General features: G+C 42.3%; 1 protein-coding gene across 2 annotated transcripts in view; it reads left to right on the top strand.

Moving 5' to 3' along the window:
- The first annotated feature begins 6,109 nt into the window (after positions 1-6,109).
- The window catches only part of LOC117522512 (gastrula zinc finger protein XlCGF52.1-like), a 38,379-nt gene continuing 30,585 nt past the window's right edge, over positions 6,110-13,903 (top strand). For both annotated transcript variants that reach the window (XM_034183951.1, XM_034183950.1), the window contains exon 1: positions 6,110-6,177. The gene's annotated coding sequence lies outside the window, so the exon portion shown is untranslated. The remainder of the gene's footprint in view (positions 6,178-13,903) is intronic.

The following is a 13,903-nucleotide window of genomic DNA, read 5'->3' as shown; positions in this document are numbered from 1 at the left end:
GTTTTGTATTTTGTTGTCCATTGTGTTATGATTGATTGTAAGTGCTCATACACATGTGGGCAAGTTGTGCTGTTTGAAGGCAAAATTTGCTTTTGTTCCTTATTTTAAATGTTTTGACACAGTTAGAGCCGTTTGCTAACAAAATGTGTCATTTTGACCATTGGGGGCACTGTTTAGGCCTCTGTGTTAACTGTTTTGAAAATGTGGATTTTGAGTTGACTGTTGCGTCAGAGCAATCAATAAAAACTGTAATGGAGCTTTACTGACATGGGAAACATGTTTAAGGAAGTGTTAAGAGTAAAAATTAAAAATAAAGTTCTCTCCCTCTCTTTCTGTCTCTCGTTTGCTCTCTCTCTCTTTTGCTGCTTTCTTTCTCCCTCTCTCTTTTTCTCTCTCCCTCTGTCTCTCTCTTTTTCTTTCTCTCTCGCGCTCTCTCTCGAAACATGAAGCCTTTCAACTGTAAAACCGTAAATTTCTAAATGTATCATCATCTACGCTCACGCGCAGGACTTTAATGGATACATTTTTCCTTTTCAGCGGACAAAATCTCTGTTCGGCTCCTCCTCGGCTCCACGCTGAGCAGGTGTTTCACATGTCTGGACGCTGAAGTGGCTAACTTTTCGGCGCACATTTTCAACAACAATTCAATTAATTTTTTGGAAAATTTGTGCCCGAGGAACAGACAATTTGAACACAAGAACCAGGTGGAAAATTTGTGAAAAAGACATGACGTGCGTCTGTAAGGACAGAGGATGCGGGAAGATCGAGAGCGTAGAGATGATGTGTGAGGTAAGCAGATCCAGAGAACACTGAGGACAAAAAATGGGACCTACATGCTTAGTATACAGATTGTCATTAATATGTTTACATCATTTAACAATCAAACACAATAGATATTTTTGATTTTTTTTTTTTTATAATTATTGGACCTCAAGAGGCTGCAATTGGCCATCAACTAAATCTAAAATTATGCTCGTTCGCATGTACATTCTTGCCTTTTTTTATTTCAATGAGGGTAATGTATGGAAATCTGATGTTGAAGTGGTATAGAGGAGGATTTTCTTAAAAAGAAGACCTGAAAGATCAGCTACAATTTGCCAGAAAGTACATCTGAGATGCAAGCTTGAATTTGATGGGGTTTTTTTTTTTGGGGGGGGGGGGGGGGGTCCTCCTCTATAACACTTCATCATAAAGCTGTATAACTGGTGATACAAAATACCAAAACATGCACTGTGCACAATTTCTCCAATCACAGCCACAGAAGCCTGAAACTTCTTCTGGGTTGTCTGGGTGTCTTGGTGGCTTTCCTCACTCTTCTCCTTGCACAGTCACTCAGTTTTTGAGAGCGTCATCAGGAGAGTCGTCAAGGGAGCCATCAGGAGAGGCGTCTGTCCCATCATTAGGAGGGACAGCTGCCCTGTCATTAGGAGGGTGCTAACTAGAGCACAATAGGTGCTAATTAGAGCTATTGTTTAGTCACTAGCCTATATCAGTCTGCGTCTCGGTAGGAGGGGTCTGGTTAGGTTTAAAACTCTAGCTTTTGTGGCTTCTGTTTATTCTTCTCTACAAGAGTCAAGACAGAAGTCAGACAACCAGAGCAAGAATTTTAGCTGAGGAAGCTTCTGCGATTTGAAGCGAAACGTCCTCGCGTCAAGCAACCCAGTCCAGTCGAAGATTCGAGCTTCTCTACTATGGAAACCACCTGGACAACTGAGAGCCTACACAGAAACATACACAGAAACTTTTTGAGAACTGTCTACTACAGATTTACCATAGAGTGTCATACTGTTGGTATTTCTTCAAAATTGATGTAAATAAAGTCCAAAACATATTCAGTTCATGTTCATGTATCCATCCCTTGATTTGTCTAAAGAAAACTGGCAATAAAACTGATTTACAGATGTTATAGCAAAGGGGCCCATTAATTATGCAACCCATCATCTTGTCATTTATATTTTTAATTAATTTCTATCAAGTTGTAGAGATTTGCTTTGAGTTTGTTGGGGTTTGGTTCCATTATGTGTCTGTTTGTGTAGTCTGTCTTTTAGATGGCTTGTTTTGTGGGTGTATGTACCATGTGGGTCAGTGTGTGTGCAAGTTTGTGAGCGTGTGTGTTTGTGCCGATCACTGAGGGTGTGTGTTTGTGGGTGTGTCCACGTTTACTTCCATATGTGTTATCCCTACAGTACGGCTTTCTGTTAGAGTTGAGTTTAGGTTGTGTTGTAATTCTGTTTATTTCTATGTGAGTTACTTCTGATGTTCACTTTCTGAGTCTTCTGTTCAGTCTGTTTACACTTTCTCCCTACAGCTGCACATGATGGTTTTCTTTGTTGTTACTGCCCTCTTGTGGTTATGTTTGGTTTTTCATATACTCTTAGGAGTTAATCAGTATTCAGGTGTGTTGTGGTCTTGATGTGTGTAATTAGTTTGGTATTTAGTTTCTGCCAGTCAATATTGTCTGCTTGTCAGTTTGGAACCACACTCTCCTGCTGCAAGTTTTGTCCTCATCATTTTGAGTGCTTGTTTTACTTTGATTGTCTTGTGAATTTTGGTCACTTTGGATTTTGGTTTTTCCACAAAAGTCTTTTGTTGCATTATCTATTTTAGTTGTCACTTTGGATTTTTGTTTCTTGACTAAAGACTCTTGTTGCCATTATTGTTTTGTTGGCACCTTGAATTGTGTTGACTTCAAATTCTCCTAATCACCTGGGTAAAATAAAACCCTGAGCTCTTCAATCCGTCTGTGTCCGCTGCCTTGCATTTTGGGATCCAACCTTGTTTTGAGTGGTTTTAATCACAACAAAGTTTGAGTTTCAGGAAGATCATTTTAGAATTTTTTTAATGAGAAGCCTGATTTACTTTTTGTATTTGTAATGGCATAAACAAATTAAAATGTGTGAGTATCTCTAAATACTTTTGCAAGGTACTGTAGTTCCAGTTTAAGAATGCTGTGTGTGTGTGTCTGTCGTTTCTGCGTGTGTGTGAACTCCCACCCATCACTGCTTCTTGGCTTACCATGAAATTAGATTCTTCCTTACCCAGTCACCATTACTTATGCAGGTGTCCTGCTCCTCCCCACCACCCCAATACTTTGTATCTCCAGCTGTTGAGAGTCTGCTGATGACAACGGTTTCAATGAGCTTAATTATAGTAATGCACCATATTTTATTGTCAGTAATGATAACGATGTCCCCGTCAGTCTTCGAACTGAATGTGTCACCTGTGGCCATGAGGGTTGGGTCATGACCGAAAGAACTAGATCGCAGATACAAGCGTCTGAAATGGGTTTCCTCAGGAGGGTGGCTGGGGTCTCTCTTAGAGATGGGGTATGAAGTTCAGTCATTCGTAAGGAGCTCAAAGCAGAGCTGCTGCTGCTTCATGTTGAGAGGAGCCAGCTGAGGTGGTCCAGACATCTGGTAAGGATGCCTCCTGGACGCCTCCCTAGGGAAGTGTTCCAGGCACGTCCAGCTGGGACGAAACCCCGGGGAAGACTCAGGACTAGGTGGAGAGATTAGATCTCCACACTGGCCTGGGAACGCCTTGGGATCCTCCAGACAGAGATGATAAATGTGGCCCGGGAAAGGGAAGTTTAGAGTTTTTTTAGTGGAACTCTTGCTCCCGCAACCTGATCCCAGATAAGTGGTTGAAGATGAGATTAGGAACAAATGTGTAATTTTTCAGGATTTAAGTTGCACCGGAGCATAATTTGCAGGACCTCCCAAACTAGTAAAAAATAAAGCACAACTTGTACTCTGGAAACTGTGCTATGTGTAGCCGCATGCTGACACATTGGAGGGGGTCGGGGTCTTACTTGCTGACCAGTGCTCCAAACACCAACCAGATGAATGAGCTGAGCTAGAAATTGGAATCCACAATGAAGTAAAGACCTGTCAACACTCATTATCTTCACTGCTTATTACAGTGACATTCAGTTATACTGTGTATTAAGGTGAAATCCAGATAGAAGTATGTTCCTGTCCAACCAGGTTGAGTCAGGTCAACTGGATTTATTTAGTTCCTTGAAGATGTATCTCTCTAAAGAAGTCCAGTTGACCTGGCTCAACCTGCTTGGATACCATGACTTGGATGACCAAGAAAAACAATGACTCGCACCACAGAAAGCACCTTTTTGGAGTTGCACTCAAATCTCGTTGTAATGCAAACTACAATGACAATAAAGGCGATCCTGATTCTGATTCTGAATCTACCTTGGCTATCAGAGATTACTTTTTGGCTGACCTGGAAGGGCAGTGTTTTCTAAGTGAGACGGTTGGTGTTTGAATCCCACTGGGAGTAATAACAATATGGTTGATCCCAAAACCTTGTCAGAGATGAAGGTTTTTGATGACATCAAAAAATGGTGGTGAGATATGTAGCAAGATAAAATTCAGCTCCTACTCTTCAGGATTCCCTTTTGAAGAAGAGGTTCTTGATTAACGAGGGTTGCCAACACTAAGCTTATTTCCAGAAGGGCCCACAGCACGTGTCTCTCCACCTTTCCAGAAACACCTGTTCAAAGTGCCATTGGGAGCTGAACATGCAAACCATTATGCCACCACCTCTGCTTTAGCTGACCTGAAGGAGCATCACTCTCCTGAGTGAGACGCCTGGTATTCGAATCCCACCAGAAACCACAAAGATACATGACAAGGTTACAAGTGCATGAACATTTGTATCTCTCAAGTGATTGACTTCGAACATGTCCTGATGTTGTTTTGTCTGTATATTGTTAATATACCTGTCCACTTAGCGGCGGCGGTAATACACCAAAGTGCTTGTCAACCATCAATAATACCTCAAGAAGAAGAAAAAGGAGACGCAGAAGAAGAAGAAGCAGTTAACCCTTTACCTACTGAGGCTATAAATGGACGATTGGTTATAATTTTTTTATTATAGCAATAAAATTAAGAAATAATGTTCTATGTTTGTGTGCTTTGGTACCCTTTTCCAAGAGTACCTGAATTTCAATTATATTACGCCTGATTAACTATTTATACACATTATTTGTAAGTTTTAGCATTTAAAATGAGAAAAAAAAAACACAAAAACTAACTTGATTTTTTTTTCTGTTTTTTAGTGAAAAATGATTGTTATGTAAAGGAAGTTTGGATTTCACATTTTTAACAGGAAGCTGTAAGTGTTTACAATCAAAATAATTAATTTTGTGTGTCTAGAACTCAGAAACAGCGCAGAAACAGTGCAAAAGTAAACATTTTGCAAGGCGAAAATATGCAAAAAGAAACCAATTTTAAAGTGCAGAACAAACAATATGAATAACAACAAACAAAGTGCAAAACTATATATAAATATATCAATTATTATCTGTATTATTAAAATGTGTAATAAATCACTCATTTGATCACTCATTTTGTGCAAAATTATACAATATGAATAAAACAATAAAGTGTCAAACTATATGCAAATATATAACCAAGAATCAAAATTAGATCTAAACTACATCAGTCCATTGTCAGTGTGGTACTGTTTGTAACAGTTTCTGTCTGGCTGAAGACAGAGGCCAATTCTACAAAGTTTGCACATCCAGCAGGTTGACCTCTTGCACACCTTGCAAGAACGCCGCCCCTTTGTGGATCGCTGGCAAGTTGGGTTTCTGCTTGTTGGCACTGGGCAGTGGCTTGTGGTTGATGGAGCGTCACGCACACACAAACACGCACACACACCTTCACAAATGACACTAACACCCTGCCTTTTCCTCAAAAATTACTACATTTATGTTTGCTGTCTGTCTCTGTACTTTTCTGTCACTTTTGCGCTCTTTTTCATACTTTTCCCTCGTTTCAAAAGTCACCGAACGCACTTTACCGTAATATATGCAACATATAGCATACTGTTGGAAAGCACAGGTTCTTGGCTTGCTGGAAATTTTTCAGATTGAGGGTTTACATGAGAATTTACGGTAATGAGAAGCAGCGGCGCACTCGTGTGAAACTTCCGTGTTTTTCCTCTGCGTTGTGACGTCACAGGCTTCGTTTACCGTAATACACCATATATCATTGGAAAGCCCTTAGTGTTAGCTTAACAATGCACTTTGAATCATTCGCATTGGACAAACTATGGTGAAGTTACGGTAAAAAAAAAAAACGCATATGGAAAATATGACGTGGAATCCATCGCCGTGGATAAAAGGTTGAAGGCTCTAGGCCTTGCTGAAGGAAGGTAAGTTAATAAGGTGTTAAAAGGATCAACAGAAACGTAAGACTAACGGTTTATAAGTGTCGCTTCATGTTCTCATAAGGTTAAAGTGAGTCCGTTTTTAAGACATGTGTAACACTTGTCTAGTATATCAATTTTCCGATCTCATGCTAGGCTAATGTAGCCCGGTTGTCATTCAGTTCGTTTGCTTTGCGTACTGATTTTATTGTTTATTAACTTCCCCTTGCTTCTTCTTCCTGTTGAGAGTAATGCATCATCTATAATTTGTGTTTTATACACGTGACGGACTGGGATAAAAACCAATTCTGACGTTTGCAGTAGATCGGCCTAACGCAAATGTTAAGAGAAAGCCTGAGTTAAAAGATAACCGGATGCTTCATAGACACGGACCATTTATAGACAAAAAAAAAAAGACCATTCATGGCATAAAGTGCAAAATTCATAGGGGGGAAAAGACCATTCATAGACAGACTTACTGAACGAAGTCAAGTCATACTTCTGAGATCACACCAGTGTTATAACTTTTATCTATTGTACATAAGGATTAAACAACTCGAAGCCGTGCATTATACGGTTTGACTGCATGACGCGGAGTCTAAAACAGCGGAGTGGTGTTACTCTGCGAAGTGCATTCAAACCGTATAATGCACGGCTTCGAGTTTAATCCGCTTACACCAAGTTCCCACACAGTGAGCTAACACACAAATTTTTAAGTTAACAGAACTTGATAAAAATGCGTAAGTATTTGGGACTATTTTATACCAGTCTCAAGACATTTTGTCTCAGATGCGCTTATCCTGTCTGCGGGTTCGTGCCGCAGCGGGCCACTCACACCGCCCCCTCGCTGCTGTGTGGAGCTGTGACCAACTGGCAACAGGTCCAGAAACTACGCTCGCTGTTTTGATGCAGAGCGCTCCGACAGCCTGCAAGGATAGAATCGTTCTCTTCTTCTTTCCCGTCTTCAGTCTTGTCCAGTTCGTCCGATGTTAAATCTTTACGCCGTTGCTTTTGCTGTTCTTTTCGTCTGCTCTCCTCCTCTTTCCATTCCTCAAATGTTTTATTTCGGACAAAAATATTAAAATTCACTTGGAAATCCATGTTTTTCCAAAAAGTTCCTGTTTACTTCCGCGGGCGCGGCCTGCTGCTGACCCTGCGCTCACTGTTTGTTTCACTGTTTGTCTGTTAGCGTTATTAAATTTGTTTTAACATATTTTTTTAAGCAGTTCATTGGTTTAATGTGGCTGTGACCTGTCAGAACTTCACTGCACTTTAGACCTTATCGTCGCAATGAAAATCGCACTGCTGTGGATCATTTTCTGCCTATCAGCGTTTGCGCACGGGAGCTGCCTCACAAGCCGGCAAAGCTTCCTTACTTACACCAGAGAGCATCTTTTGTCACTGTGGGGTTCCTTCAGTTTGTCTACCTGCGGACTGTCAAGAAATCCGACGGCCTCTTAAATGTCTGGGGAAGAGGAAAAAGTGTGGCTCCAGGGGAGGCATGAGGCACCGACTCTGGAGACACTGCAGCAGATTCCCGCTGCCTGTCATCACTCTGTCTAACGTCCGCTCGGTAAGCAATAAACTCGATGAACTTGTGCTGAGAGCCGAGCATGACAGTGAATTTAGACGGAGTAATCTTGTGTGTTTGACGGAAACATGGCTTAAAGATCATCACGATACACCGAGCCTGTCAGGCTACACCGCTGTCAGAGCAGACAGGGACACGCGCACTGCGTACAAATCCATCGGACGGGGTCTGTGTTTGTTTGTGGATAACAGCTGGGCCACTCAATACAGCATACGAGAGCAAGTATGCACACCTGACTATGAGATACTGACTGTATCTTTTAGACCCTTTTATCTTCCGCGGGAGTTCGGACAGATCACTGTCATTCTCGTGTACGTGCCCGGTTCAGATGACGACGCAGCAGGAGAGAGAATAGCAGAGAGCTATAATAATGCACTCACCCGCTCTGCTGACCAGCCCGTTTTCATTCTGGGTGACTTTAACTCCTGCAGTCTGTCTGACCACCTGCCCACTCTACAGCAATATGTAGACTGTCCTACACGTCTGCATTGGACGCTTGACCGTTGCTATGGCAACATCCCAGAGGCTTATAAAGCGGTATGCAGACCGCCTCTTGGAAAATGTGACCACAATGTGATTCATCTTTTGCCTAAATACAAAGCTGTGGTCAAAAGAATTAAAACAGTTAATAAGCAGGTACAGGTGTGGTCCGAGGAAAGCAAAGAGCAACTCAGAGACTGTTTTGATGAAACAAACTGGGACATTTTCTTTGAATCCTGTCTGGATGGAGATGAACTCACTGACACCATCACATCTTATACGAGGTCTGTCAATAAAGTAACGGTCCTTTTTATTTTTTTCAAAAACTATATGGATTTCATTCATATGTTTTTACGTCAGACATGCTTGAACCCTCGTGCTCATGCGTGAGTTTTTCCACGCCTGTCAGTGACGTCATTCGCCTGTGAGCACTCCTTGTGGGAGGAGTCATCCAGCCCCTCGTCGGAATTCCTTTGTCTGAGAAGTTGCTGAGAGACTGGCGCGTTGTTTGATCAAAAGTTTTTCTAAACCTGTGAGACACATCGAAGTGGACACGGTTCGAAAAATTAAGCTGGTTTTCAGTGAAAATTTTAACGGCTGATGAGAGATTTTGAGGTGATTCTGTCGCTTTAAGGACTTTTCACGGTGCAAGACGTCGCGCAGCGCTCTCAGGCGGCGTCATCAGCCTGTTCAAGCTGAAAACCTCCACATTTCAGGCTCTATTGATCCAGGACGTCGTGAGAGAACAGAGAAGTTTCAGAAGAAGTCGGTTTCAGCATTTTATCCGGATATTCCACTGTTAAAGGAGATTTTTTTAATGAAAGACGTGCGGACGGATCCGCGCGTCGGGACGCAGCCGACGCGGTGCGGCGGCACAGGAAAAACACCTCCGTGTTGATAACCATTTGTAAAATCCAGGCGGCTTTTGATGGCTTTCAGTGGAGTGAGTATATGAGAAATTGTTTAACAGGCAGGACATGTTCCAACTTGTCCTTAAGGCTTTCAACAGAGGTGTTTTTCCTGTGGCGGAGCATCGCGGCGGCTGCATCCCGACGCGCGGACCCGTCCGCACGTCTTTCATTAAAAAAATCTCCTTTAACAGTGGAATATCCGGATAAAATGCTGAAACCAACTTCTTCTGAAACTTCTCTGTTCTCTCACGATGTCCTGGATCAATAGAGCCTGAAATGTGGAGGTTTTCAGCTTGAACAGGCTGATGACGCCGCCTGGGAGCGCTGTGCGACGTCTCGCACCGTGAAAAGTCCTTAAAGCGACAGAATCACCTCAAAATCTCTCATCAGCCGTTAAAATTTTCACTGAAAACCATCTTAATTTTTCGAACCGTGTCCACTTCGATGTGTCTCACAGGTTTAGAAAAAATTTTGATCAAACAAAGCGCCAGTCTCTCAGCAACTTCTCAGACAAAGGAATTCCGACGAGGGGCTGGACGACTCCTCCCACAAGGAGTGCTCACAGGCGAATGACGTCACCGACAGGCGTGGAAAAACTCACGCATGCGCATGAGGGTTCAAGCATGTCTGACGTAAAAACATATGAATGAAATCCATATAGTTTTTGAAAAAAATAAAAAGGACCGTTACTTTATTGACAGCCCTCGTATTAAGTTCTGTGAGCGTAACGTGTCAGAGACTAAAACTGTGAAAATATTCCCAAATAACAAACCCTGGGTGTCCAAACAATTGAAAATCTGTCTTAACGAAAAGAAGGCAGCCTTCTGCTTTGGTAATGTGCAATTAATGCAGGAAAAAAGGAGACAGCTGAGAGGGAATATATTTAAGGCAAAAATTGAGTACAAGAATAAAGTAGAAAGTACATTTTTCAGTGGCAATATAAAACAAGCCTGGGAAGGTCTAAATACACTGATGGGCAAATCCAGTAAGAAATGTGATGCTCTTACAACCATTAATCAATGTTATTTTGATGAGTTAAACCGTTTCTTCTGTAGATTTGATAAAGTGGATGATAAACAGGAATGTGATGAGATCTGTAAAAATCTTCCAGCAGGAGCTCCCACAGCCATCACTGAGGATGACGTGGCTAAAAGTCTTTCTAAAAAAGACAAACAAGGCCACTGGCCCAGATGGCCTGAAAGCCCATCTACTCAAAGACTGTGCTCCTCAATTAAAAGGAGTCTTTTCCAGATTGTTTAATTCCCTTCTCGTCACAGAAGTGCCCAAATCTTGGAAATTCTCCATAATAAGGCCTATACCAAAAAAGCCAGGGGCAAGCAAACTTGAAGATTTTCGGCCCATTGCCATAACTTCCATATTATGTAAAACTATGGAGAGAGTTTTAGTTGACGTCCTGACCACCACAGTGGTCAGTGAACTAGACCCTCTGCAGTTTTCCTATAAGAGGGACAGAAGTACTGATGATGCTGGATTGATCTTGCTGGACATGATCTCAAAGCAGCTTTCACTTGCTAAAGCATATGCTGGGGTTTTGTTTGTAGACTTCAGTGCAGCTTTTAATTCTATGAAATTACATATTCTTCTGAAAAGGCTGGCTGATTTAAATGTTGAAAAGGGCCTGATGCTCTGGATCAGAGACTTTCTGTCTTGTCGCCCTCAAAGAGTTTGTGCTAACAACATTCTGTCAGGAGAGCTCATCATAAGCACTGGCTGCCCACAGGGTAGCGTTCTTTCACCTCTGCTCTTCTCTCTTTTTACAAACGAATTTGCAGTTAATGACACAAACTTTAAACTGATTAAATACGCGGATGACATGGCCCTAGTCGGCCTGCTACAGAAGTGTGACTCCTCTGGCGAAGCCTCCTATCTCGCTCACATTAAGGCTTTTGAAGCTTGGTGTCTCGACAGCCAGCTGGAAATCAATGTGTCTAAGACAAAGGAGCTTGTTTTTCACACAAAGCAAGAACTGACCGTGCAGCCAGTTTCACTCGATGGCCAGCTTGTTGAAACGGTTGAAACTTTTAAATATCTTGGTACAGTTCTTGATAGTCACTTGAGCTTCTTTGAAAACACTGATTTTATCTTTAAGAAATGTTCACAGCGACTCAGTCTTCTCAGAAGATTGAGTTGTCTTGGTGTTAATCCGCAGATTTTAGAGCTTGTGTATTCTGCACATATTGAGAGTATTTTAACATTTCATCTTTGTGTTTGGTTTGGTCACTTGAGTTGTAAATGTAAGGACAAATTAAATAGAATTGTAAAAATGGCGGGGAAAATTGTGGGAAAACCCCAGAAGACTCTGGCCCACATTTACACTGACAGGATGAGGAGGAAAGCTAAGAGAGTCCTGGCAGACAGCTCTCATCCTCTGTCCTGTCAGTTTGAGCTCTTGAAGACTGGGAGGCGCTACAGAGCTCCTCTGGCCAAAGGTTCTTTCAAAAAATCTTTTATACCAAATGCCGTCACCATAATGAACTCAAAAAAGTGACCACTCCACAAATTAAACCTGAACTGCTTTACTTCTGTTTTATTTGATCTTATTAGATCTTACTGTACGTTTTATTTATCTTACCAGGTCTTACTCTATTTCTTCTTTTACTTCCATGTATTTTATGTATCTTATTTTTGTTTTATTCGTGTGTTTGTATGAATGTTTTATGACTGTTTTTTTTGTCTTTTTTGTGCTGGTGAGCCAAAGACAATTTTCCACATCGGTGGACAATAAAGAATTATTTTATTCTATTCTACACTCAACAAAAATATAAACGCAACACTTTTGGTTTTGCTCCCATTTTGTATGAGATGAACTCAAAGATCTAAAACTTTTTCCACATACACAATATCACCATTTCCCTCAAATAATGTTCACAAACCAGTCTAAATCTGTGATAGTGAGCACTTCTCCTTTGCTGAGATAATCCATCCCACCTCACAGGTGTGCCATATCAAGATGTTGATTAGACACCATGATTAGTGCACAGGTGTGCTTTAGACTGCCCACAATAAAAGGCCACTCTGAAAGGTGCAGTTTTATCACACAGCACAATGCCACAGATGTCGCAAGATTTGAGGGAGCGTGCAATTGGCATGCTGACAGCAGGAATGTCAACCAGAGCTGTTGCTCGTGTATTGAATGTTCATTTCTCTACCATAAGCCATCTCCAAAGGCGTTTCAGAGAATTTGGCAGTACATCCAACCAGCCTCACAACCGCAGACCACGTGTAACCACACCAGCCCAGGACCTCCACATCCAGCATGTTCACCTCCAAGATCGTCTGAGACCAGCCACTCGGACAGCTGCTGAAACAATCAGTTTGCATAACCAAAGAATTTCTGCACAAACTGTCAGAAACCGTCTCAGGGAAGCTCATCTGCAAGCTCGTTGTCCTCATCGGGGTCTCAACCTGACTCCAGTTCGTCGTCGTAACCGACTTGAGTGGGCAAATGCTCACATTCGCTGGCGTTTCGCACGTTGGAGAGGTGTTCTCTTCACGGATGAATCCCGGTTCACACTGTCCAGGGCAGATGGCAGACAGCGTGTGTGGCGTCATGTGGGTGAGCGGTTTTCTGATGTCAATGTTGTGGATCGAGTGGCCCATGGTGGCGGTGGGGTTATGGTATGGGCAGGCGTCTGTTATGGACGAAGAACACAGGTGCATTTTATTGATGGCATTTTGAATGCACAGAGATACCGTGATGAGATCCTGAGGTCCATTGTTGTGCCATACATCCAAGAACATCACCTCATGTTGCAGCAGGATAATGCACGGCCCCATGTTGCAAGGATCTGTACACAATTCTTGGAAGCTGAAAATGTCCCAGTTCTTGCATGGCCGGCATACTCACTGGACATGTCACCCATTGAGCATGTTTGGGATGCTCTGGACCGGCGTATACGACAGCGTGTACCAGTTCTGCCAATATCCAGCAACTTTGCACAGCCATTGAAGAGGAGTGGACCAACATTCCACAGGCCACAATTGACAACCTGATCAACTCTATGCGAAGGAGATGTGTTGCACTGCATGAGGCAAATGGTGGTCACACCAGATACTGACTGGTATCCCCCCCAATAAAACAAAACTGCACCTTTCAGAGTGGCCTTTTATTGTGGACAGTCTAAGGCACACCTGTGCACTAATCATGGTGTCTAATCAGCATCTTGGTATGGCACACCTGTGAGGTGGGATGGATTATCTCAGCAAAGAAGTGCTCACTATCACAGATTTAGACTGGTTTGTGAACAATATTTGAGGGAAATGGTGATATTGTGTATGTGGAAAAAGTTTTAGAGCTTTGAGTTCATCTCATACAAAATGGGAGGAAAACCAAAAGTGTTGCGTTTATATTTTTGTTGAGTGTATTTATGGCATTTCTGTCATTCACCTGTCAAAACACAGCTGATCTGCGCCAACTGATTTGCGCGTTGCTATGGTGACGACCAGAGCGGAGTGACTATAACAAGTGACTTAACTCGCCGAACTATGTGTGCGCATACGAGGTCTGTCCAAAAAGTATCGTACCTTTTTTTTTTTTCTTTGCAAAAACCATATGGATTTGAATCAAGTGTGATTGCATCAGCCAAGCTTGAAACTTCGTGCGCATGCGTGAGTTTTTTCACGCCTGTCGGTTGTGTCATTCGCCTGTGAGCAGGCTTTGTGTGAGCAGTGGTCCACCCCTCTCGTCGGATTTTTATTGCGAATAAATGTCTGAACGATTTGGAGCTTT

This window comes from Thalassophryne amazonica, chromosome 12, assembly GCF_902500255.1.
Source record: "Thalassophryne amazonica chromosome 12, fThaAma1.1, whole genome shotgun sequence".
Classification (NCBI taxonomy): Eukaryota; Metazoa; Chordata; class Actinopteri; order Batrachoidiformes; family Batrachoididae; genus Thalassophryne; species Thalassophryne amazonica.
This window is presented reverse-complemented; position numbering and strand designations above follow the sequence as displayed.